This window comes from Paroedura picta, chromosome 5 (assembly GCF_049243985.1).
Source record: "Paroedura picta isolate Pp20150507F chromosome 5, Ppicta_v3.0, whole genome shotgun sequence".
Lineage (NCBI taxonomy): Eukaryota > Metazoa > Chordata > Lepidosauria > Squamata > Gekkonidae > Paroedura > Paroedura picta.
Genome location: NC_135373.1, coordinates 17,390,305 through 17,416,242, shown reverse-complemented (window position 1 = coordinate 17,416,242; position 25,938 = coordinate 17,390,305). Strand labels below are relative to the sequence as shown.

Here is a 25,938-nt window from a genome sequence, read left to right as displayed (position 1 = left end):
CAGAATATGGTTGGGAAGTATAGTTGTGCACATGCCTGCCCAGGGTCACTCCCCTTCCCACCCCCTCCAGGACCATCATTGGCCATTTTTTGAGAGATTGGTGGGTTGACGTGGCCACATACGGTCATAAATGTAAAGGTATCCCCTGTGCAAGCACTGGGTCATGTCTGACCCTTGGGGTGACGCCCTCTAGCGTTTTCATGGCAGACTCAATACGGGGTGGTTTGCCAGTGCCTCCCCAGTCATGAACATTTACCCCCCAGCAAGCTGGGTACTCATTTTATCGACCTCGGAAGGATGGAAGGCTGAGTCAACCTTGAGCCAGCTGCTGGAATTGAACTCTCAGCCTCATGGTCACAGCTTCAGACAGCATGTCGGCTGCCTTACCACCCTGCGCCACACGAGGCTCTTACATACGGTCATACCACCCACTAAATGTTTAACAAATGTTTAAAAGATATCTTAAAATTAATTAACTCCCACCCATTTGGGCAAGCTTCGAGAGTCATCAAGAAACCCCAGGGTTTCATGAAACCCTGGTTGAGACAGCCTGGTTTACTCAGTAGTAATTGGCAACTACGGTTTGGGGCAATTCCAGGTGATGTATGGGAAGGAATTTAGGATGGGGTTTGGGGAGGGACAGCAGCATGGAGATGGCACTCTAGTGGCCACCCTCCAAAGGGGCTGTCATTTCCTTCAGTCTGGAGAGCAGCACTTAAACTGGAAGACACCCACCACCATCACCGTCCCATCTAGAGGCTGAAAACAATACAGAGGGAACTCTCCGGAGGAATAGTAGTGACACAAAAACAGTATGGAGAGCACAAATTCAGGCATGATAATCCAAGGTAGACTCCATTATCCAAAACGTGAACCCCGCCAAACAACAACCACCACTCATACAAAATGAATTACCCTGAAAAGCAAAGAATAGTAGAATATATACAGAATAAATACTCTCCCTTAACCATCGGTGAAGGAATCAACAAATGCAGATAAGCAGCAATCTGAAGTCCACGTTTAATTGTTGAACCTCATTTTGCATCATTGATTATTGTGGTTTGGTGGAGTTCCTGTTTGGCCTTTGATGATGAGCCCTGGATTTGTACCTACCTGGAAGTTGGCAACCCTAAACAGAAGTTTTGGGATCACATGAACCAAACTTGAAGAGGGCCGGAAAGAAAGACATACGGCTTAGGCATGTGCCAAAAGAAGAAAACGCAGATGGGTTTCAATTTGCTTCAAATCGAGTCCTCCGAACCACCTATAGTGCCATTTTGATTGGTCCGAATCTTTTCCGATATGGACCAATCGATTCCAGACTTGCAACATGGCTGCAGGAGGCTCTCCTCAAGAGAATCCCCATGTTGCTAGGGGCAACCAAAGAGGATGTCCCATCCAATCCTATAGGAAATAATGGAGATCTAATAGAGGGATCTTCTTTGGGTGCCCCTAGAATGGGAACCCCTGGTCCAATCATTTTGCAATTTGGGGGTTCTTGTGAGGAGAGCCTCCAGCAGGCACAGTGCAAGTTTGGTGCCTCTACCTCAAATCTCCACCCCTTAGGGCCCGGGAAAGTGTCAAATCAAAACGCAGGTACCCATGTGCCTTCCCTCTAGTACAGATTTTGGCTCGAGCCCTTCCAGTCCCCTATCCCAACTTCCTAGCAGTGGGGAAAACCAAGAGCCTTTTTGGACAGATTGAATCGGATCACACATGCCTAATACTTTAAAAAAACCCACACACACACAGGCCTTTACCTAAATCAGCTGACTGTCACATTGCAAAAACAGAGCCATTCCCTCCCCTTTCCCTGGTCATCTCGGAAAGATTTTATTTGTTTGTTTGTTTGTGTGTGTGTGTGTGTGTGTGTGTTTGTTTATACATACCACCCTCCCAGGAGGTTCAGGGCAGTTTACATAAAACATAGAACGGTACATAGAACTTAGTTTACACTAAAAACTTTCATACAATAATATTAACATTAAACTGTAACGCAGGTGCAAAATATAACAATGCAAACAGGTCCAGAGCAGAACACATGGGTGCATTATTAAGGAGGGAGGGAGCAGGGGTCCTGTAGATCAGTGGTCCCCAACCCCCGGGCCGAGGCCTGGTGCCGGGCCGCGAAGGCCTCAGCACCGGGCCGTGGCTCCCTCTCCCCACCGCATCCCCGCAGCGAGAAGCTTGCCAGGCCGCCAGCAAATCGGCCGCCACAGAAAGGTTGTGGACCGCTGCTGTAGATGTTATTGCTCGCTCAGTCCCAACCAAATGCCTGGTGGAAGAGCTCCCTTTTGCAGGCCCTGTGGAACTGTTTTAGATGGTTGACCAATACAGCTCTCTAGTGCTCTCTTTTCGAGTCAGGGTCCATTCTGGTACATTTTTGTTGTTTGAGATACAGATCCGGGAGAAGAAAATACCCAACTCCCCAGTCCATTGGAAAAACACCCTCAGTCTGTTTCAACCTCCCTCCTATTTGCATGGGTCCAAAGTCCAGCGGGAGAAAAAGCACCACCATGTAGATGCAAATATTTGCCTCTCCCAGGGAACGCGGGGCTTGTGACGAACTCCCTCCCTCCACTATAAGGTATTCTGAATGCCCCATAATACTTGGGGATAAGGAGAACAAAGCCAGTGCTTTTCAAAGAGGGAAGGAGAGCTAAAGAAAGGGATCCCTTGGATCAGAATCTGACGCTAACCACAAGGGAGGCAGAAGATACTCCCCTCCAAAAACAAGAGTTGGAGAATGAGAATGCATTTGAGCAGAGATTCCTCGTTCAGTCACATTGAATCTCTGGGGCTGAGTATTATTGGGGGGGGGGTGAAAGAGAGACTAACAGAGGCGTCCTCTTCTATATTCCCCTTTCTAAACCAAGAGCTGGATTCATTTTCCGACCTATCCATAGATCTTTGAGAACAACGGAAGACTATAAAGACTATAGCATTTTCCCCTCCCCAGTTACGGACCCAAGATGGCTCATTACATCCTCCCCTCCTCTGTTTTTATCCCCACAGCAACCCTGCAAGGTAGGTTAGGCAGAGAGGCCATGAATTGCCAAGGTCACCCAGGGAGCTTTTGTGGTGGAGCAGGGGTCAACTCAGGGGTCCCAGATCTTTGTCTCTCTAACTCAGGCTTTCTCAACCAGGGTTTCATAAAAAAACTGGGGTTTCTTGACAGCCCCGGAAATGTTTCCCGAATGGATGCGAGTTAATTAATTTTTAATATATTTTTAAATTTTGTTAAACATTTATGGGTGAAATGTTATTATGATTACTAGTAATTGGATTTATCCCCCGCCACTCCCGAAGCCAGTCTGGCTAGTAGCAGTTTACAATCCTTATCCATTGCTCTTCTTAATATTTGTGAAACAGCCTGGGGGATGGAATGAGTCCGGGGTGTCTAAGTTGGAATAAGGCCAATCAGGGTGTGGCTTTGCTGGCCACACCCTGATTGGCTCTGCCCCAACAGCTCCTGCCTTCCTTCCCTGGATGCCAGCTACTTTGCTCTCAGACGCCTGAGAGAGACACAGGGACACAGAGAGCCCTGCCAAACCGCAAATGAGCCCTGATTACCTGCTAGGGCTCCTATTGCAAGGGAGAGAGGCAGACAGAGACAGCTGCCCCAAACTGCAAACCAGTCTTGATTCTCTGCTACAAACGAGCTCTGATTACCTCCTATGGCTCCTGCTGCCAGAGAGAGAGAGAGAGAGAGAGAGAGAGAGAGAGAGAGAGAACTGCGCCTTCCAGTGTCCCCTGGGTCCTAGTGCCCATTGCATTCCTGGTTGCAATGGGCTTTCTCGTATTTTTTTCGTATTTTTTCTTATATTACTTTTGTGAATGCAGAATATTTAACCCCCATCCTGCTTTTGCTATCCCAGGTTCCTATCCTGAGCAGGGAAATATGGTCAGCTCATTTTTAAGGCCTCCCCTGGTCCCTCCGTCTCCCACCAGTCTGCTTACGACAGGATATCTTACATTACAGCACTTCTGCCCGAGTGGTGGATTAGCCACTCAGCAATTGGCTGCTCTCCTACTCCGGTGGCTTTTTTCCATTGCGTGTGTGGACGGGAGGGAGTGCTAGGTGGGACAGAGAACAATGAACAGCATTAAAAAGGACAAAATGTGTTCTTAAAAGACAAGAAACGTCCAAGGCAAGAGATGTTCAGAGGTGGATCGTCATTGCCTGCCTCTCTATAGAGACCCCGGACCTTCCCAGCAGTCTCCCATGAATGGTAACCAGGGACGACCCTGCTCAGCTTCTCAGCTCTGGTGAGATTGGGCTAGGCTGGACCAATCTAGGTCAGGGGAGAGACAATGGAGGGGGGTTGCTATTGTCTGCCATGTTGTTGCCACCCAGGACTTCCTTGGTGGACTCCCATCGAAAGACGATCCGGGACGAACCTTGCTTAGCTTCTGAGCTCTAATGACATGGGCCTAGCTGGAGACATCCAGGTCAGAGCGGACACGGCTCTCCCTCAGGAATTTCTTAGCAGGATTGGTAGCGGGAGGCGGGAAGTCGGGAAAGTTAAATATTGGGAGAAGCGGGAGATTCCCCACGGACAAGGAACCGAGATGCTCTCAAAACGCCTCCCGGTTTGATGCGAAGGGCTGGCAGATGAGGAGGGAGGGGTGCAAGCAGGGGTGGGCTATCGGCAGCGACTGGAGGCACGTCAAACTGTCAGAGACGCAAAAAGAGATAAATGAATTGCTGGGCTCAGCGTGAATAAATGAACTCTCTCTCTCTCTTTTTGCTAGGCCACGGGGTTATATGATCCAGAGAGAAAGAGAGAGCAATATGCCCCCCCTCCATGTCCCGCTCCCCCCCATGGGGCCACAGTATGGGCAGGGAGGGGGATCCGAGCCAATCTGACAGGGGAAGAAGAAGAATGGCGCATCAAATGAACATGGAAAGCTCTGATGGAAAGGGACACCATGTGGCACTTGAACCTGCTAGTTAGACCGAGGGCGGCAGCAGCAGCAGCAGCAGCATGCAGGCTGGTGTGTGGCTCTTTTGTGTGTGTCACCGGCTTCCCTTCTTTTTTTTGCAAGAGCCTGGTCTCTCTTGTCCCTCTGCTCAGACCCTGAGATGTTGCCCATCTCTCCCGCCCCATCTATCAGGACTGGAGGAATCATTGCGCTAAATACTTCCGCCAAATCGGCCGGTGCGTTCCCCCACTACAGGATCATTTATCTGGGAATTTCCCACTGAGGAACGCGGACGGTTTATTGCTAATGCCCAGACCAGCTTGCTACAAACACATCCACATTTCTAGAAACCTGGTCTTGCTCCATCTGGATGGGCAGAAATTCAACCGGTGACGTTTCAGTTGACAACGAGGAGGGGACTTTTGGCCAGCTCCATTTTCTGCTGGTGAGGAGGTACAGCGAGTCACAAAAGGGGGATCTGTGACCACCCACAAGGATTCTCCCCCCCAAAAATTCATACATATAATGGTCACTTATGAAAACAGAGGAGATGTTTTCGTCATCCTCAGACAAGTGTCAAAGTGGTTATGTGCAGGTACAAACAGGCCCCTTGGCTGGGGCCTGCATGTGCAGGTTGGCCCACAGGAAAAGGTGTTTTCTGGAGTTGAACCTATCTTCCCCATCTCCTCCCTAACTTCCACCTATTTATCCACCGGTGTGCCTGCACATCCCCCCCCCCCCTCCTTCATCTCCCCTGTTCTCTTTTTTTCTTTCTAATTCTTCCTCCCTCGCTCCCCTCCTCTCCCCTTAGCTCCCGGGCTCCCCCATGCATGAAAAGAGCCCTTATTTAATTTAGTCGCCACGAAAATCGATTCTGCCATTCGATACAAAATAAGAATCAAGCAGATTAAGGGACGGAAATTAACTCTGAAAATATTTTTGATGGAGTGCCTTGTACTCTCCCCACCAAATGGACTGCAAAGTGGAACAAATGACGGGCAGCTAGTGCCCGCGACAGGAGCTTTCCATCTTCCCATTATCCACTAATGGGAAAGGTCCCGCTCTCGAGCCTTGGCCCACGGATTAATCACAACCCAGCCTTTATGAAGATTTATTTCTCCTTGCCTGCAGCCCGCGCCGGGATGAAGTCATAACGCTCGGGGGAGTCGGTGGCTCTCCCGAAAGGAGGGAGGAAGTGTTTAGAAAGGAGAGGAGAGGAGGAAATAATAAAAAAAACACCACAAACCCAGAGAGAGAGAGACACACACACACACAAGCACACGGGGTGGGTGGGGGCTCCAAACAGAGGACAAGGAAGGCAGATCAGGAGGGAGGGAGGCTCAGAAGTCTGTTGGGGGGGTCTGGATATGCAGGGCCAGGGCCAGGTTTTCAGGGACCTGCTGGACAGTTCTCCATCTGCCCACCCCCCACCCCCATTCGTTCTTACGGGTGCCAGTCTCCTAGGGATGCCGACTTCCTAGTGATTCCTCGCAATTGCAGCTCCTGTCTGGATTAGAGAGATCAGTTCCCCTGGAGAAAATGATAGATTCAAATGGGCAGCCGTGTTGGTCTGAAGTAGCACAATAGAAGCAGAGTCCAGTAGCACATTTAAGACCAACAAAGATTTATTCAGGGCGTGAGCTTTTTGACTGCAAGAACGATACTGTGGAGGGTAGACTCTGTGGCATCAGATCCCACTGAGATCCCGGTCCTCCCCTGGCTCCATCCCACAAACCTCTGGGAATTTCCCAACCTGAAGCAACCACCCTACAATCTAGAGACCAAAAAGGTTGAGAAATCTGAAAAGTATTATTAAAATAGATTACATCCATATCTTATTGCCCAGTGCTAAACTGGTCAGTAAAAAACCATATGTGAAAATTTTAATGTCAATAAAGGCTTCTGGATACATGAAAATCACAGGAGAAGATAAACAAAACAAAAAAAACTTGGGTCATGCATAGAATATCCAAAAATATGTCACAGATAACAAAATGACCTTAACAAAAAGTTTTTTCATTGACCTAGTTTAGCCCTGTGCAAGAAAACATGTATTTAATATAGCTTTTATAATAATTTTCAGGTTTCTCAACCTTTTTGGTCCTTAGCTTGGTGGCTTGTTCTATCCATCCATCCATCCATCCATCCATCCATCCATCCATCCATCCATCCATCCATCCATTTTATTTTTTCATTTATGTTTATTTGTTTGTTTGTATCACCCTCCCTTGCAGCTCAGAGCAGTTTACATTTGAACTTCTGATGTAATACAAAGAAACATCGTTTGTGATCCATTACAAGGAATAAAACATCATAATTGTGAACGTGAACATTACTAACGGCATAACATTGAATAGTAGAATGTTTAATATTTTTAATAATTAACATTGCACCGTGGGTCGGTTCTTCATCTGCAGGGTGCCATTTGTGGAGGAGGGGGCCTCTAGGCACGTGAGTTTGGTGAAGCTGGCTCATTGGCCTCAAACAAAGGCTTGGCGGAAGAGCTCTCGTGGACCGAGAATGTGATCCAGTTGAAGGCGCGTTCATGAGTACTGGATCGACAAGGAAACAAGAGAGTTGGCTGCTGGGGGGTGAGCGAAGGGAAACTGGGGAGGAAGATTATTAAAGGGAGGTTCTCCAGTTTAATTCTGGATGGTGTCCTATGGCAGGGGTAGTCAACCTGTGATCCTCCAGATGTTCATGGACTACAATTCCCATGAGCCCCTGCTAGCAGGGGCTCATGGGAATTGTAGTCCATGAACATCTGGAGGATCACAGGTTGACTACCCCTGCCCTATGGAGCTGCAGGAGAGGGCCAGGGCCAGTTTTTGAATGCCTAACAGAAGACCCCCGGATGTAATAACCACAGCGGTGGTGGTGGGAGACAGAGATGTCAAGACAGAGCTGACCAATGACAGCCCTTGGAGGATTTTCAAGGTGAGAGACGTTCCAAGGTGGTTTTGCCTCTGCACAGCAACCCTAACCTCTTCAGCGGTCTCCCATCCAAGTCCTAACCAGGACTGACCCTGCTTAGCTAATGAGATATGACGAGAACGGTTAGCCTGGACTACCCAGGCTAGGGCAAACATGGCAGTATAAAGCAACCCCCCCCCTCCCAGTTTATTACAGACAGTAGCTTTAGGCCAGGGGTAGTCAAACTGCGGCCCTCCAGATGTCCATGGACTACAAGTCCCAGGAGCCCCTGCCAGCATTCGCTGGCAGGGGCTCCTGGGACTTGTAGTCCATGGACATCTGGAGGGCCGCAATTTGACTACCCCTGCTTTAGGCCAACAGGTAAGGTCGGTCATCACTGGGCACTTCTGCTGAGGAAGGGACACCCCCTGAGACATCTTTGCCTTCTGGGTGGCTGTGTTGAAGAGAGGGGGACACTTCTCAGCACTGGCCAGCTGCAGTCTATCTGCCTGCCTCAAACGGTTTAATTTTCCATGTCTGAAGGGAGTTTGGACTCTGGAAAGCTTGCCCTTCCCCAAACTCTTATTGGTCCCTAAGGTGCTCCTGTGCTCAATAGTCAGGGAGCACTCTGCACATGCTCAGAGTCACTCTCAGCCAGTTACCATAGGGTGTCCAGGGTCATTCTGGCTCCCCCTTCCCTGCAAACCTTTCAGAGCTCCCTCCGTCCTTTCCCGGGGCTGCCTCTCCCTGCTTCTCCCCACCCTTTGTGAAACCTGTCTGCCAAGCCGCCCCCAGCAGATCAATGACTTCTTGGTAGCCATCGGCTCCCCCTTCAATTCCCCATCCATCCCTCAGGCCCTGCCAGGATCAGGGAAACGGATGGGCCTTTGAGCAGGCCCCGTAATGTACCAGATGTCCCCGGCCCTTGTTCCCTCCTCCATCATCCCCCTCACCCCGCCCCCGCCCCCGCTGGCTGAAAGAACAACGGCCATTTTTCTTCCAGGTGTCTTTCTAAATGTCCCCCTCCTGCAGGGAGCTCTTCCAGACCAGTGGACAGGTGGGAAACTCTTGGGGATTTGCAGGTGGAGCCTGAGGAGGACGGGATGTTCAGTGGGGTCCAAAGCCACAGAGTCCACCCTCCAAAGCAACCCTTTGCTCCAGGGCAGGGGTAGGCAAACTGTGGCCCTCCAGATGTGCCTGGACTTCAATTCCCACGAGCCCCTGCCAGCATTCACTGGCAGGGGCTCATGGGAATTGTAGTCCAGGAACATCTGGAGGGCCACAGTTTGCCTACCACTGCTCCAAGGGAACTGATCTCTGCAGTCTGGACAGGAACTGTAATTCCAGGGGGAGGGGGGGGCAGATCTCCAGGTCCCACCCGGAGGTGGGCATCCCTACTGGAGAAGGGTCGTTGTTTTGTCACCCCCGACCCACGGTGGTAGTCTAAGACTCAGAAATCTCACAGGTGAAGTTCTTCCCCTCCACTGTGAAATCTCTGCCTGCTGAAGGGCGGACAAAACATCAAATATAAAGGAAAGGGAAACTGAGGGAGTGGGGGAGGGACAGTGGCTCAGAGGCAGAGCCTCTGCTTGGCATGCAGAAAGTCCCAGGTTCAATCCCTGGCATCTCTAGTTGAAAGGACCAGGCAGGAGGGGATCCTGGGAAAGGCCTCCACGAGAATCTGGTCTCAGTAGGCAGGGCCTGATAGACTGATGCTCTGAATCAGTATAGGGCAGTTCCAAAGCATCTAACTTCTGCTGCTCAGAGATGAATTGTGATGGCAGGAGATCTTCAGATTCCTCCTGGAGGCTGGCAACTCTAATTTAGCGGGGCAAAAATACTCCTCTTAAGGAGGGGGGAAAGTGGACTTTGCGACACTAAAACAATCCTATATTGAGTGTCCCTGTTGGGAATTGGGTTGTCAAATGCCAGTTCCAGCTGGCAGATAGGTTTGCCAGCTCTGGGTTGGGAAATACCTGGAGAATTTGGGGATGGAGTTGCGAGAAGGCGGTATTTGGGGTGGGGAGTGACCTCAGGGGATTATAATGCTATTGAGTCCACCCTCCAAAGGAGCCATTTTCCCTAAGGGAACTGATCTCTGTTGGCCAGAAAGAAGCTGTAATTCCAGGAGAACCCCAGGTGCCACCTGGAGGTTGGCATCCCTACCTACAGATCTCCCACATTACAATCAGAGAAAAAATGGCTGCTTGGAGGGCAGACTCTACGGCAGGGGGGTGGCCGAACTGTGGCTCTCCAGATGTCCTTGTACTACAATTCCCATCAGCCCCTGCCAGCATGTGCCTCCCTTTCTATGGAGGCCCAGGTCACACGAGTAGCTCACACGGCATTTAACCATCTTCGCCAGGCGAGGCTATTAGCACCCTACCCACCTCAGGACTGTCTGGCCAGAATGATCCATGCAACAGTCACCTCTAGACTGGACTTCTGTAACTCTCTCTACAGTGGCCTGCCCTTGTCCTTGACCCAGAAACTCCGAATGCAGCTGCTAGGGTCCTCACTGCCTCCTCTTGGAGGACTCGTATCCAGCCAGTGCTGAGGCAGCTGCATTGGTTACCAGTTGTGGCCTGGATCAGGTTCAAGGTCTTGGTTTTAACCTTTAAGGCCATCCGTGGCTTGGGCCCAGCCCTATCTGAGGGACTGCTTGTCTGCTTATGCCCCCCGCAGGGCACTTTGCTTTTCGGTCCTGGCTCCAGCCTGGTGGAATGAGCTCCCAGGAGAGCTGAGGGCCCTGACGGAACTGTCAAAGTTTCGCAGGGCCTGTAAAACGGAGCTCTTCCGCCAGGTCTTTGGTTGAGGCCAGGACTAAGATCTAGGGACTCCCCCCCACCCCCCTCAGGCTGCACTGTACCGTCTTGCAACCTCCTTCAGCGATTGGCCGTGAATAGAGGAACAGTTTTAGCCATCTTGTTGCTGGAGTTTTGTGTCTTATCATGGGGCAGGGGGTTTTATTGGGTTTTATGTCTGATATCACCTGCTTCGAGTCGTTTGAAAGAGGCAGGCTAAAAACTGAATCATTCAATAAATCATACCCCTGTAAAGTCCCTCCCCTCCCCAAAACTCACCTTCCTCAGGCTCCACCCCCAAACCTCCAGGTATTTCCCAACCCAGAGATGGGAACCCTGCAGACCAGACCAGAACTGATCAAAGAAGTAAGCAAACAAGAAGATTAGAATTTATACGGTTGAACCAGGATAGTGACGGTGCTAGTTTCTCATTATTCCTGTTACCCGCAGGTTTTTTACCCCTCTGTTGATAATTGTACATATTTGTTATACACAACTGTGTGTCTCTCTGTATTGACCGCTCATGAAGATCAGTATGGCAGAAACATGTGAGGTCTGAACTTCGATTCTCCTCTAGGAGAACTGACCTCAGTTGCCCAGAGGCGATCTCCTGCCACCCCCTGGAGATTGGCAGCCCCAAGTGTGCGCCTCCCTGGAGGTTGGCAAGCCGAGGTGTGAGAGGCTCAGGGACCCTCTTGCTGCCATTTTCTCAGATATGACTTCAGATTTAAAATGGCAACCAAAAAGCTGCGACTCGTCTCCTCTCAAACTCTGATTTGGAATAATAATGGGCAGGATTTGCACAGAGGACTCCCAGCACAAGGGTGGGGTGGCCCGCACAGAGGAGGGGAGTCCATCGCAGAAGATCTAGCATGTCCGTCTACCCAGAAATCCACGGGCACTTTGGTCGTCTGCTTTATTCAAGCCTCTGAAAAGACACAGAGAGAACAACAAGGCTTTTGAAGAAGAAAAAGAAGAGAATGAAAACCACAACCGCAGCAGGCGGTGCCCCTCCAGCCCGAAGAGAGGCCTGGCCGCTGCTGCTGCTTCTCCTTAAACAGGGGAAAGGAACCCTGCTGAGGGGGCTGGTGGTCAGAAAGAGGGAAGTGGGCCAACTTGAAATTGCCTGCTGAGAGTCTCCAAGCCAGAAAACCAAGGGGGCAGATGCCTCTTGGTCAATCCCTCGCCTGGCCGTCAGGGGAGGGCAGTCTATCCATTAATTAAATAAATAATAATAAACAGCCCCCTCCATGGAAAAATCTACCCTTCAAATGTAGCCACCAATGTGAGACTCCCCCACCCCGAATTTGACTGCCGAAGCCATCCTGGGCTCTGCTCCCAGCTCACCGTCAGGCACGGGAGACGCCTTTAAACAGACCCACACCATAGGAGGGGGAGGAGGATGTGTGGTCCTAGGTTCAAATGGCACAGCCACAGCCAAGCCTCTCAGCCTCAGACCCCTCTCTGTGGTATGGCAAGGAGAAACCTTAAAGGGTTGTCGTAAGGATCAGGAAACAGCTTGCAGATGGGGGTGCTCAGAAAACAGAAGGCATTTCATCCATGCTGAACACGCTTGTGGCCAAAGCCATTCCTCTCTGTGTCTCCATCGCATAAAGATGAACAAGATCATTGCAGGGAATCAAATCAACCCACCCTTGTTGGCTTCTGAACACCAGGAACAGACAATGGAGTGCCACTGCAGATGGAAAGCTTACCAACTCCTGGGTGGAGTCCGGGGGGGTCAAGTTTTGGAGAGGAGAGGGACCTCAAGAGGGTACAGTGCCCTAGAGCAGGGGTAGTCAACCTGTGGTCCTCCAGATGTCCATGGACTACAATTCCCATGAGCCCCTGCCAGCATTTGCTGGCAGGGGCTCATGGGAACTGTAGTCCATGGACATCTGGAGGACCACAGGTTGACTACCCCTGCTTTAGAGCCCACCCTCCAAAGCAGCCGTGTTCTCCGGGAGAACCAGCCTCTGTTGTCCGGAGATAGGTTGTAATTCTGGGAGATCTCCAGGCCCCACTTCTGAGCACTCTGTGCATGCTCAGAAGCACCAATATTTCCAATACAATCTGCAAGGCATTTCTTTTTTCTTGAAGTTATCAGGGTGGCTTATGTAATGGCACAGATTGGGAAAGGGCTTCTAAAGGGAACCGCATTGCAGTCTAGGCCACTGTACAGAGGAAAAATCATTTGTTTGCTGCATTATATGGGGTTGCCAATTTTGGGCATGAAAATCCCTGAAAATTTTGGGGTGGAACATGGGGATGGCAGGATTTGGAGAGGGGAGGGATCCATTCTTTCCATTGCTTGATGCGTCATATCTGATACCGGGTTTTGTTGCATTGTTAAAAATTTTGTAAACTCCTATAGTGCTGTTTATTAGATTATTGCTCTACATCCTGCAATCCACCATGAGAATCAGTGAGAAAGACAGGCAATGGATGGATGGATGGATGGATGGATGGATGGATGGATGGATGGATGGATGGATGGATGGGTGGGTGGGTGGGTGGGTGGACGGACAGCTGGGTGTTTGGGTTGGTGGATGGATGGATAGGGGGTTAAGTGGGTGGGTGGGTGAGTGGGGGTAAGCGGGTGGACAGATGGAAGAAGGGGTGGATGGCTGGGTGTATGGGTAAGTGGATGGATGGATAGGTGGGTAAGTGGCTGGGTGGGTGGATGGATTGGTAGGTGAGCGGGAGTGAGTGGATGGATGGGTAGGTGAATGGGTGATGGATAGGTAGGTGGGTGTGGGTGAATGGATGGATGGGTGGGTGGATGGGTAGGTGGGATGGGGGTGATTGGATGGATGGATAGGTGGACGAGTGAGTAGGTGAATGGATGGATGATGGATAGGTGGATGCTTGAATGGATAGGTAGGTGGGTGTGGCTGAGGGGATGGATGGGTGGGGGGTGGATGGATAGGTGGGTGGAAGGGGGTAAGTGGATGGATGAGTAGGTGGATGGATGCGTGGGTAGGTGGATGGTTGAGTGGTTGGTTGCTTGGTTGGATGGATAGGTAGGTGGGTGGGGGTGAGTGGAGGGATGGGTACGTGGACGGATGGTTGGGTGGGGGTAGGTGGATGGATGGGTGGGTGGGGGTGATTGGATGGGTAAGTGGGTGGATGGGTGAGTGGTTGAATGGATGGATGACGGATAGGTGGGTGAATGGATTGGTGGGTGGGTGGGGGTAAGTGGATGGATGGGGATGGGGATGGATGGCTGGGTAGGTGGATGGGTGAGTAGATGGTTGGATGGATAGGTGGGTGGGTGGGGTGAGTAGATAAATGGGTAGGTGGATGGGTGGGAGGGTAGGTGGATGGGTGCGTAGGTGAATGGATGGATGATGGTTAGGTGGGTGGGTGGGGGTGGGTAGATGGATGGGTAGGTGGATGGATGGGTGGATGGATAGGTAGGTGGGTGAGGGTGAGTGGATGGATGAGTGGTTGGATGGATAGATAGTTGGGTGGGGGTGAGTGGATGGATGGGTAGGTGGATGGATGGGTGGATGGATAGGTGGGTGGATGGATGGATAGGTAGGTGAGTGGATGGATAGGTGGGTGGGTGATGAGTGGGTGGGTGAGTCCATCTAGCCCAGTATCTTGCCTCACACAGTGGCCAGCCAGTTTCTCTGCAGGGCCACGAACAGGGCAGAGAGGCGGAGGCCTTCAGAAGCCCTGGTGGATCAGACCAATGAAGGTCCATCCAGTGGCCAAAGAATTCCTCTGGAGGGCCAATAGCAGGCAGAGAGGCCAAGGCCTTCCCCAGATGTTGCCTCCTGGCTCTGGGATTCAGAGGCTTAGTGCCTCTGAACATGGAGGTTCTCCTCAGCTATCACAGCTAGTAGCCATTGAAAGACTAATCCTCTGTGAATTTCTCTGACCCCCTTTTCAAGCTGTCACTTCCTGTGGCCATCACTACATCCTTGGGCAGCAAATTCCACATTTAAATCGCTCTCTGGGTAAAGTATCATTTTCTTTTCCTGAGCTTATTGTTAGTGTTTAGGTAAGGTATTTGAAATAAGTATTTATACCTCTAAACCAGGGGTAGCCCCTGCCAGCAAACGGTGGCAGGGGCTCATGGGAATTGTAGTCTATGGATATCTGGGCAGAGTCTGCACTTACTTTATTTATTATTTATTTATTTATTTATCATACTTCTATACCGCTCTCCCCGGAGGCTCAGGTGGGTTTATTCCATTGTCAATCCTGTTTATTCCATTGTCAATCCTGTTGAATTCAGATCAATTTGAACTCTGGTCTTCCTCTCCCCCCCCCATTGAAACAGAAAAGTCTTCTGCACGTGATTAGGGTAAGGTGACCAGATTTTAACATTGGTAAGGCGGGACACCATTGACCAGGGTGGGGGGTTTCTTGATTAAAAATTTGGTTTATATGAAGCAACAAAAAGTTTCATAGAACGCAAAAATAGTACTGTAATATATATTTTTTTATTTCAACATAAGTACAATTTGCCATGTACCCCCAGATGTCCCTCCAAAAGTGGGACAATCTGGTCACCTTAGATTAGGGTAGTTCAGAAGGGGAGGGAAGCCAAGCCTCTTTCTTTCTTTTCTTGAAGGAGGGGGAGAGGATCGAAGAAGGCAGGGGAGGGAGAAAAAATCCAAGACCTACAGAAGTTGAGAGAAATTAGGGGCTTCTCCTTTAATGCAAGCTTGTCACATGGCCACCTTTGGCCAATCAGGGCATCTCTATCACGGAAGAGAGCCCAGATTCAAAACAGCCTGTTTTCTCAATCCGGATTTTATAAATATTGAGCATTAAAAGATATCGCACAATAAAAGTAGGGTCACTCCGGATCAATCCTTCTTGCTGCAGAAGGAAAATTTAAATCGCCCAAAATCAAAACGGAAATCGCATTCTGTGTAGACGGCAGGGACTGAATTGACCTGGGATTGGAATAAAAGCTCTATGCAGTTTACACCCTGGAGGGCTGCAGTTTGACTACCCCTGCTCTAAACCTTTAAAAAAATAGTTTGGGTATTGTTTTTCTGACCCAAACAGTTCACTGATGCCAAGAGGTTCACTGGGGCCTGGTAACATGGGCTCCACAGCTGTCCCTTATGAGAAAATCACTGATATTTCATAATCATTGCTTGGCCAGCCCACCTGGAAATGTGGCAGCCGCACCTTGCAAGGAAGGCCAGCCAACAGCCCTGCAGCAACAACACCCACCCAAATGCCAGGCGGGGACCCTAAATAGGCCTAAACCACAGGGTTGGCTCCTTCGGAGCTGTGAGCAGTACCTTCATTTTTGGGACACCAGAGCATTGCCAGACATGCCAATTTGGGGGTGGAGCCTGGAGAGGGCGGGGATTGGGAAAGGGAGAGACCTAAGCATGATATAGGGCCCTAGAGTCCACCCTTTGGAGCAGCTGTTTCCTCCAGGGGAAGTGACCTCTGTAGATTGGAGATCAATTGTGAAAATGAGCCATCTCCAGGTCACCCCTGGAGGTTGACACCATGCATGTGGCAAGCTCTCAGGATCAGCTTCACTCCCCATGCCTCTTTTCAACCCACTTTTCAATGTGAAAGGAGCCCGCTTGTTCCCCAGAAGAGCTTCTGCATGTTCCATAGTGGTGCAAGACAAATATTTCTTTCGTGTCATAATCATGTGTGTTTTTTTTTCAAACCCAACATTTGCTTAATTTTTTTAAAATTATAAATTATGGATTTTATTTAAAACGCATACATCGTGTATTACAGAACTGTTATTTCTTAAAGCTATCAAAGTACTCTTTTATAGCACAAAACAGAAGTGAAGGGGGGGGGAAAATTAAATCTTTTCCCAGGAAACAGCTTTTAGGAAGAGAAAGGGGGTGGGGGTGGGGGGGAGAGACCCATAATATCACCATTTCCAATCATCTGTCGCACTTTACTGATCTATATAATCTGGAATAGGGCTCCATTTTCTTCTGGAGTCTGTTGTTAGTCTGTTGTGCATCAGATGTGCATCAGTTTTGCCCTTGTTGCTTATTCAGCCATCTTGTTTGGCCAGTCCATAAGATCTGGTGGAGTTTCCTTCTTCCACTGTTTGTCCTACAGTTGGTAAAGGGGAAGCAGAATGAACAAGGATGACAATCGGACACAAGTAACAGTCCTAATGAGGCAGTGGGAAGAGGCTGTGTGGTTCTTCTCATGGCGTGTGACTCCATCTGAACCTGCAGTCTTGCAGATCAGGAGTAGAATCCAGTTGGAGTCCAGAGACACCTTTGAGACCAACAAAGCTTCAGACCAGCCCCATGGCCCATCTATATCTGTGTTCACAGATAAGAGCTAGTTTGACTTCCAGGGTCTTGATGCCTCTTTTTCAACAGCTGTGGGGTGGCAGGCCTCAATCCGAGCAGCGCGGTGTCATCCGCAAGCTGAAGCATACTTATGTGGACTCCGAACTCCTCTGAACCTCTAGCTAAAGATGCTTGTGCCACTGGCTCACCCCCTTCCTCCAGAGTATGCTACTTTTCCTGGGTGGATTCCACATTTCAAGGCAGGGTTTCTGACGCTTGTTCTGGAGAAGAAAAGGGCGATGAGCTGGTTTATATACCCTGCTTTTCACAACTTGGAGGAGCCCAAAAATGATTTACAAACAATTTCCCCTTCCTTTCCCTACAACAGACCCCCTGTGAGGCAGGAAGGGTTGAGAGAGCTCTGAGAGAACTGCTCAGCAAGAACAGCCCTAAGAGTACTGAGACTAGCCTATGGTCACGCAACTGGCTGCATGTGAAGGAGTGGGGAATCAAACCTGGCTCTCCAGATTAGAAGCTCTTAACCTCGACACCATGCTTGAGACCTAGATCTCTCCCTCGTGTCTCTACCAGTTTTCTGCATATGGATTAAGGCAGGAGTAGTCAAACTGTGGCCCTCCAGATGTCCATGGACTACAATTCCCATGAGCCCCTGCCAGCATTTGCTGGCAGGGGCTCATGGGAACTGTAGTCCATGGACATCTGGAGGACCACAGGTTGACTACCCCTGGATTAAGGACTAGGGGAAGCTTCCCTCCTAGGCGAAGCGAAGACTGAAGGCAGAAGAACAAAGCCGCGACGGAGAGCACCCACGGGCATCTGTTTTCGGTCTCTGTTTTGGGGCGGACGGAAACTTTGGAGGAGAACGCGAAAGGAACAGAAAGTCGGTTCGTCGTCGTCCTTCCTCTGCTGAAGGACTCCTCGTGGCCACGCGGTGGCGCTCCTCTCATGAGTATCAGCAGCCGCCGCTGTAGGCAGGAAAGGAGAGGCGAGGAGAAATTGGGGATGGGTTGGGTCCGTGCCGCTCCCCCTCCCTGTGGAGACGTCGGCTTTGCAGGAGGAAAGGAAACAAAGGGAACCAGGCGTCCTGTCTCTCGGGAGCGACTTGGGTGGCCAACTTTTGAAAACTGGCCCCTGCAGCTCGCCCTGAACAGGGCTTCCATCTGCAGCATGTGCCAGGGGGTGGTAACTTCATATAAAGCGGCTTTATACTGAATCGGACCCTTGGCCCACCCAGATCTGTGTTGCCTACGCTGACTGGCAGCCACTCTGCATAGTCTCAGGTAGAAACTTTCCTAATGCCTCCTGACTGAGCTTCTTAATTGGAGATGCTGGGGATCGAACCTGGGAGGTTGTGTGCGGTGCACGGCGCTGGCTGCTTCGGCTGGGAACAGCCGCTTTGGACGCCACTGCGCACAACCCTGTCTGGGACCTTCTGCCTGCCTGGAAACCCCATTCGGCCCCAGCCTCGAGCTGGGCAGGGTCTTGCAAGGTCTGTTGCCCACTTGAAGATTACAGGAGGTGGGAACTGCACAGGAGGGAAAGTGAATTAGAGGGGACATAAGTTGGCCTGTTCCTGGCTAGTTGGCAACCTTAAGAGCATCAGAGGACTGCTGGATTGGTTTCGATATCTAATTAGCCCAGCACCCAAACTTCAGTTGTTATTAATGAGATCTCCATAAGGGAAGAAGGGAAGAGCTATTTGTTTGGATCCTGTTTTTTACTACCCAAAGGAGTCTCAGAATGGCTGACAATTGCCTTCTCTTCCTTCCCTCATAACAAGATACCCTGTGAGGTAGGTGGGGCTGTGAGAGCTCTGAGAGAATTGCTACGGACCCAAGATCATCCAGTCAGGAATCAAACCTGCTCCTCTGGAGTAGAGGCCGCCACTCTCAACCCCTACACCGGTGGTCCCCAACCACCAGGCCGTGGCCCGGTGTCAGGCCACGAACGCCCTGGCACCGGGCCGCGGCTCCCTGCCTCCGCAGGGCCGTGCCGTGCCGCGCACACGCATTTGTGCCATGGGCAGCCACAAAGGCACATGCGCGACCGGGTCACGCATGTGCATTTGCTACATGTGCGGCCGCAAACACGCATGCGCGGCACTCCTGCCGCCACCGGTCTGCAGCCTGAAGAAGGTTGCGGACCACTGCCATACAGTGGTCATGCTGCCATGCTGGTTCTGGCCTACAGCGGCTGGGAGAAGCCATGTGGGTTTTATCAGAGGAAGACAATTTATGAATGTATTGCCAACTGACCAGAAACCAGGGTGGGCTGGCTCTTGTGCTCTTAACAGCCAAATCGATATGCTGGAAATCAGCAGGCCGAGTTTCTCCCAGTGTGGAGATGACGTCTTCATTGGCTAAAGTATGACTGCTGAATTGTTATGTAAGTGCGCAGTGAGGGTGGATGACTGCTTCAATATTGGCAAAGGAGCTGGTGCCTTTTTCTGCCATGTAGAATGTGAAATGATTGAGAATTGATTGTGTATGTGTGTGTGTGTGTGAGAGAGAGAGAAGTGTGGCTACTTTCTACTTACGCCATCCCTATGAATAAATGACCTCCAAAGAGTCCTGTCATTAACAGCCGGTCATTAACAGTGGGATAGTTGCTGCAATCTTTGAGGTCTCCCTTTTTTAGATTTCAGAAGCTCAGCAGGGTTAGCCATAGCAAAACACCTGTTTGTCTCTGCTTTGACTTGGATGGCCCAGGCTAGCCTGATCTCAGAAGACTTACCAGCTCCCCTCCTTGCCAATTCCGCAGTGGTATGTGTGACCCCATTTCTCTGAGCAGTGAGAAATTCTGGGGTAGAAGAGGAGAGAGCAACATTATCTTTGTCATTAAGAGAGTCAACATGGTACAGGGGGTTAACACATCTGGGAGAGTCCCCCACCTGTGCCAGGTGACCTTAGGCCAGTCACGCACTCTTAGCCTAACCTACCTCACAGGGTTGTTGTGAGGAGAAAAGGAGACTGATGTTAGCCTCCCTGGGACCCCATTAGGAGAGAAAGGCAGAATAGAAATAAAGTAAATAAGTAAATCTTTGTTGTGTGTGCTTTGGAGGACCAGCGGAGGCACTTCTACAGGCTAGAGCCTGTCAAGGATTCTCGGTCCCCTAGTTGAACTATACCCTCTACGACAAAGAGAAGCTTTCTCTGCTGGGAATGATGCTTGCTATGAGCTGCAGTTGAGAATTCTGCACCACTCCCTCAACCCTGGGTCTAAGGTTGCCATCTCTGGGTTGGGAAATACCTGGAGAATTTAGAGGTGGAGCCAGAAGTGGGCGGGATTTAGGATAGGGAGCGACCTCAGTGGTGCATAATGCTAAGGAGGCCACCCTCCAAAACAGCCCTTTTCTCCAGGGGATCTTAGGCAATTGCAGATCTATCACCCCATGTTAGACCCAGAGAGAGATGCTGAAGAAGAAGAGTTGGTTCTTATAGGCCGCTTTTGTCTACCAGAAGGAGCCTCAAAGCAGCTTACAATCGCCCACCCATCCACAGCTTTTTCAGTGCTGTGGCGAGCCCAAGATCACCCATCTGGCTGCATGTGGAGGAGGAGCGGGGAATCAAACCCAGCTTGCCAGATTAGAAGTCCACACTCCTGACCGCTACACCAAGCTGCCCCTCTGCCATCACTTCAGCCAGTTCCCTGCCTCTTCTTGTATCTAAGTACCTCATTGTCTTTTCCCAGAGACCAGGGTGGTGTCGTAGTTAAGAGCAGTGGACTCTTATCTAGAGGCCCGGGTGTGATTCCCCACTCCTCCACTGGAAGCCAACTGGGTGGCCTCAGGCCAATCACAGTTTTCTCTCAGCCCCACCAGCCTCAAAAGGGGTCTGTGTTGTGGGGAGAGGAAAGGAAGGCAATTTCAATAAATGGAAATGTATTGAGAAAGCTGCATACATAAATGTCTCGAATGTTCAAGAGAGTCCCTCAACAATATAATCAGAAGTCATTTATCATCCACAAATGATCAGATTTTTAAAAAATATGTAGGTGGCACCACCACTACCTGGTCCCCATTTCTTAAAAAAAAATTTTTGATCATTTATGGACAATAAATAACTTCTGATTATATTGTTGAAGGTCTTCTTGAACATTTGAGACGTTTATGTGCGCAGCTGTTTAAATGCCTTTAAGTAGATGTCACAGAGGAAATGTATGAAAATATGCCCGTAACCGGTCCATGTTCTGGTCTCACTTCTGCTTCAACCAACAGTTGTACTTTGCAGCTTGTTTGTCAGCATTCCTCTCCTCTTCTGATGGGGCCTGGAGATCTCCCTGAATGACAGCTGATCTCCAGGACCAAGACGGAGTCCAGCGGCACCTTGAAGAAGAAGAAGAAGAAGAAGAAGAAGAAGAAGAAGAAGAAGAAGAAGAAGAAGAAGAAGAAGAAGAAGAAGAAGAAGAAGAGTTGGTTTTTCTATGCCTTTAAGATCAAGGAAGTTTAATTCTGGGGATCAGCTCACTTCCTCAGCTACACCTTGCAGTGCATCCAAAGAAATGTGTGACGTGTACATGAAGCCTTATCCCCAGAAACAAATTGTGTGGGCCTTAAAGGTGTCACTGGGCTCAAACTTGGTTCTCGTGCTTCAGACCAACATGGCTGTCCACCTGAACTAACCTCCAGCTCCCAGAGATCCATTCTCCTGGAGACAAGGGTTGATTTGGAGGGCAAACTCTAAGGCTCAGGGCCCTCTTTTCCCCAAGCCCTGCCCTCCCCTCCCCAGACCACCAGGCATTCTGCAGTCTGTAGTTGGCACCTGTACCTGGAGTGGCGATAGAGGGAACCTGAGCTCTCCGACTTGTTAGGAGATGGCAGATCACCTCTGCTAGTCTGTGCCTTGACCTGGATGGCCCAGGCTAGCCTGAGATCAGATCTCATCAGATCTAGTCCTTGGATGGGAGACCACTCAGGATGTCGAGGCAACAGCAACTCACTTCTGGATATCTCTTCCCTTGAAAACCCAACGGGGTCACTCTGCATTGGCTGATCCCTGACCACACATTTCACCTCTATCCTTCTGGGAGGTTGCCACAAGGGTGGCAAAAGGGATTGGGAAATTCCTGGATACTTTAGGGGTGAGTCTGGGAGTGGGTGGGATTTGGGGCAGGACAGGACCTCAGTGGAGCATAATGCTCTGGAGAGCACCCTCCAATGTAGACATTTTCTGTAGGGGAATCGATCTCTGCTGCCTGCCTCTGCTGCTAAAATTCCAAGGGATCCCCAGGTCCCTCCTGGAGGCTGGCATCCCCTAGAGCCATGATCTCCAGGGAAACTGATCTCTGCCACCTAGAGATGACCTGTAATTCCAGTGGATTCCCAGGTCCCACCTGGGGACTTGCATCCCTATGCAGCTGTCACTGGGATATGTCTGCTATATAAACCTTAATGGACTTGGATCTGTATAGAGGAGATCCCACCTAAAGGACTGTGTGGAAGAAGTTTTACTCCACAGTCTTGTGTGGGTGGCACTGCAACCATAGAACCTTGGTACCCAGACATTGAAACCCAAACTGCTGAATGCTCCTACACTCATAGCTGCACCATCTGGGTTCTAGGTTACCAGCTAGGCTAGGGATCCCTAATCTTTTTTAGCCTGCAGGCACCTGGAATTCTGAGAGCCACAAAATGGCTGCAGCAAGAGGCAGAGCTAAGGACAAAATGGCTTCTGTGGTAGGTGGAGCTAGTCACAAAATGGTTGCCAAAATGGCTGCAGAAGGAGGTGGAGCTAACTACAAAATGGCTGTCACAAAATGGCTGCTGTGGGAAGTGGAGCTAGCTGTTAGATCCCTGGGTTCAGATCCTCATTGTGGGATCTTCAGAAGCCCACACTGCTCTGAGCAGGGATATGGCTCTTGGATTTATTTTCCCCTCCTCATTCTCTGCGAGGTTGCTGTCTCCAATCCTCCCTCCCCCCAGCCCTTGTTCAGGAAAAGAAAGCCTCCTGCTGCACTTGGCTCCCCTCCCCACTCTAAGCTTCCCCAATCAAGTGCAGAACACTTTGTTTCAATTTGGAGGAGGGATAGGAAGGAGTATGACCCAAGTTCAAATTGATCTGAATTCAACAGGATTGACAATGGAAAAACAAAATAAGTGCAGAATCAGCCCTGGACACTGGGAGTTCATTTCATCTCTTTATTGTGACCCCAATATGATGTTCCAACAGGCAAAAACTGAGAAACCCACATTCATCCCCAACTTATGTACAATAGATCATCACGCCAGTGCACGCCATTGGTCAGTTTCACTTTAAACTGATTGGATCCAGGAATTGGGATCTAGTCACACATTGGTCAATTACATTGCAGGTTCCAGATCAAGCTTGGTCCTCGGCAGAATTACAGACACAACACTAGCCGCCAAATGGCTGCCCCAGCTTACCTTCAGGGGCACGGTCAAGGTCCGTGGCAACATTGTTAAGAATCTGCACAGACAATCCAGGGGCCAATCAGAAGCCTTTCTGGGCTAAAGCTCACCTGGCCCTGCCCATCTTTAAAAAAAAACTCTTGGAGGGCTGCAAGGAAGGGGGTCAGCCAACACCGTGGTGCCCACAAGTGCCACCCTGGGAGCTAAGAGCAGAGCGGTAACAGCCTTTGGCCAAGCTGTGTGGTGGGCAAGCCAGTTTTGCAGGATCAGAGGCAGTGAGCTGGCTGTCACTCATCCAGCACTGGCCTCTCAGGTGAGCTGTGGAAGACTCGGAGGTCTGGGGGCTTTGCCCACAAGCTGGGCAGGAAGGGAACTTCCTTCGTCACCCGGCCTTAATGAGTGGAGGCGAGGCGCCTCATCGTGGGAGGCTTGGGCTCAGCGCTGGCTGATTGATTCCTGTTTATTATCTATTAAGAACAGTCGGATAGTTTGGGTAACACATCAATTCATCAAACGGCGCCATCATGCAAATTCCCTAATAAAAACATTTTACTCGTAAATGGTCCCGAACTAATTAACTAAAGTGTTAATTAAAGTGCGGCAGACAGGGATTGTAATCAAGATGTGCCGCTTTATCCATCTTCTGGGTTATTGATAACATCCTTGGCTCATTGATTGATTGGGACTTTCGGCTGTCGAGGAGTGGAGGGGGGGTGCAGACTGGGGGGGGCGGGCGGGAGAGATGGGGGGGAGTTTGCAAGGGGGGGGGAGAGGCAAATGGAGGGAGAGATTTACATGGGGAGGAAGCTAGAACCAGAGACAAGGAGAAGGACAGGATCCGAGAGAGAACGTAAGTTGTGGTGGGCAGAAAAGACAATGCTGCAGAGTGAAAGTCTGGGGAAAGATTTGGGGCTGGGGAAAAAAAAAAAAGAGAATGGGGGGTGGGTGGTAAAAATGGGGGTATTGAAGGGGCGAGGATACTTTTACCTGAGCGTATAGCAAATGGCAGGTACATCTCGAATTCGGTTCCTCTTTTCGGCCCAGAGCAATAGATTGCTATGGGAAAATCCACATGCTGGTTCCAATTTTGGCTGATTTTGCTTTGGCTTGCATCCATTCGCCAGCTTATGGCCTGGGCCTCCCTCCCCCCCCTCCAGTGAGACCTTGAATGCGTTTTCACCTGTACCCATGGGTTTCGTAGTCTTATAAATTGCATAAGTGGGTCATTTACCTTGCATGCGGGTGAGAAGGGAACCCACTTGGTGCCATAAGAGGCGAGCATTGTGAGAATACAGATAGCCTGGCGTGGAAAGAAAACAAAACGAATCAAACTGAAAAACTATCAGACTTGGAAGCAGTTTAGGATCAGCTGCATTGGCTCTAGATTGGAGACTGGATCAGGTGTTCACCTTGAAAGCTCTAAATCAGGGGTAGTCAAGCTGCAGCCCTCCAGATGTCCATGGACTACAATTCCCATGAGCCCCTGCCAGCGAATGCTGGCAGGGGCTCATGGGAATTGTAGTCCATGGACATCTGGAGGGCCGCAGCTTGACTACCCCTGATGGGACTGTCGTTCCTGCGGGAACACCTTTTCCCGTAAATTTCCCCAAGGGTGTTAAGGATTCCAGATCTGCATGTGTTCAGGATCCCTTGACCTAAGGAGGTCCGATTGGCCTCAACTGGGGGCAGGGCGTTTTCAGCCCTGGCCCCAGCCTGATGAAACATGCTCTCTAGAGAGATCAGGGCCCTGTAGGACCTTAATCAGTTTCAGGCCTGTAAGACTTATGGTCCAAGCCCAAATTAACATCCAGCAATAAGAAGCTGGCCTCACTGCTGAGACAGATGGAAAGACCAGCTCCCAATGCTAGAACCCCCCCCCCCCCCGCCTGGGAATTTTTACTTGTGGTCATTTAGATAAATGTTTTAATTTTTCTTTGATGTTTTATGAATGCCCTTACCCATCCTGAGCAACTAGAAGGGCAAGCTAAAAATTAAAATCTGATGCTGCCAGATGCTGAATCTGACCATTATCATCTCAGACTGGCGGCGGTTCTCCCAGTGGAGGCAATGGGGATTGAACATGGGACTTTTTACAAGCCAAGCAGATGCCAAGAGCAAGCATGAGGTGGTTAAGAGCAGCGACATCTAATCTGGAGAACTGGGTTTGAGTCCCCACTCCTCCCCCAACAGCCTGCAGGGTGACCTTGGGCATGTCTGAAGGGGCTTTTCCACATGCGAAATAATTCAGTTTCAATCCACTCCAGGGCTGATTCTGTACTTACTTTGTTTTTTCCGGTGTGGATCCTACTGAATTCAGATTGACTTGAACTTGGGTCTTCCTCAATCCCCCCCCCCCCACACACACAATTGAAACAGAAAGTGTTCTGCACTTGATTGGGGAAGCTCAGAGTGGGGAGGGGAGCGAAGTGCAGCAGGAGTCTCTTTTCTTGAACAAGGGGTGGAGGGAGAGGATTGGAGACAGCAGAGGAGGATGGAATAAATCCAAGAGGAAAATCTCTACTTAGAGTAGTTAGGGCTTCTGGAGTGCAGTCACTTTAAGACAAGACTTGCAACTGGGAACAAGGAAGTCTTTGATGCTGTGGCACAAAAAGCAGAAATCTGCACACTTACTGATGGCAATTTTTCAAATATCGAA

At 50.1% G+C, this 25,938-nt stretch overlaps 1 long non-coding RNA gene across 1 annotated transcript; it reads left to right on the top strand.

Annotated features, from left to right (window-relative positions):
* Positions 1-2,547: 2,547 nt before the first annotated feature.
* Positions 2,548-4,892, top strand: LOC143837186 (uncharacterized). The gene is made up of 3 exons (XR_013230931.1): positions 2,548-2,587; positions 4,136-4,269; positions 4,756-4,892. It is a non-coding gene; the product is annotated as an uncharacterized LOC143837186 (long non-coding RNA).
* Positions 4,893-25,938: the final 21,046 nt, after the last annotated feature.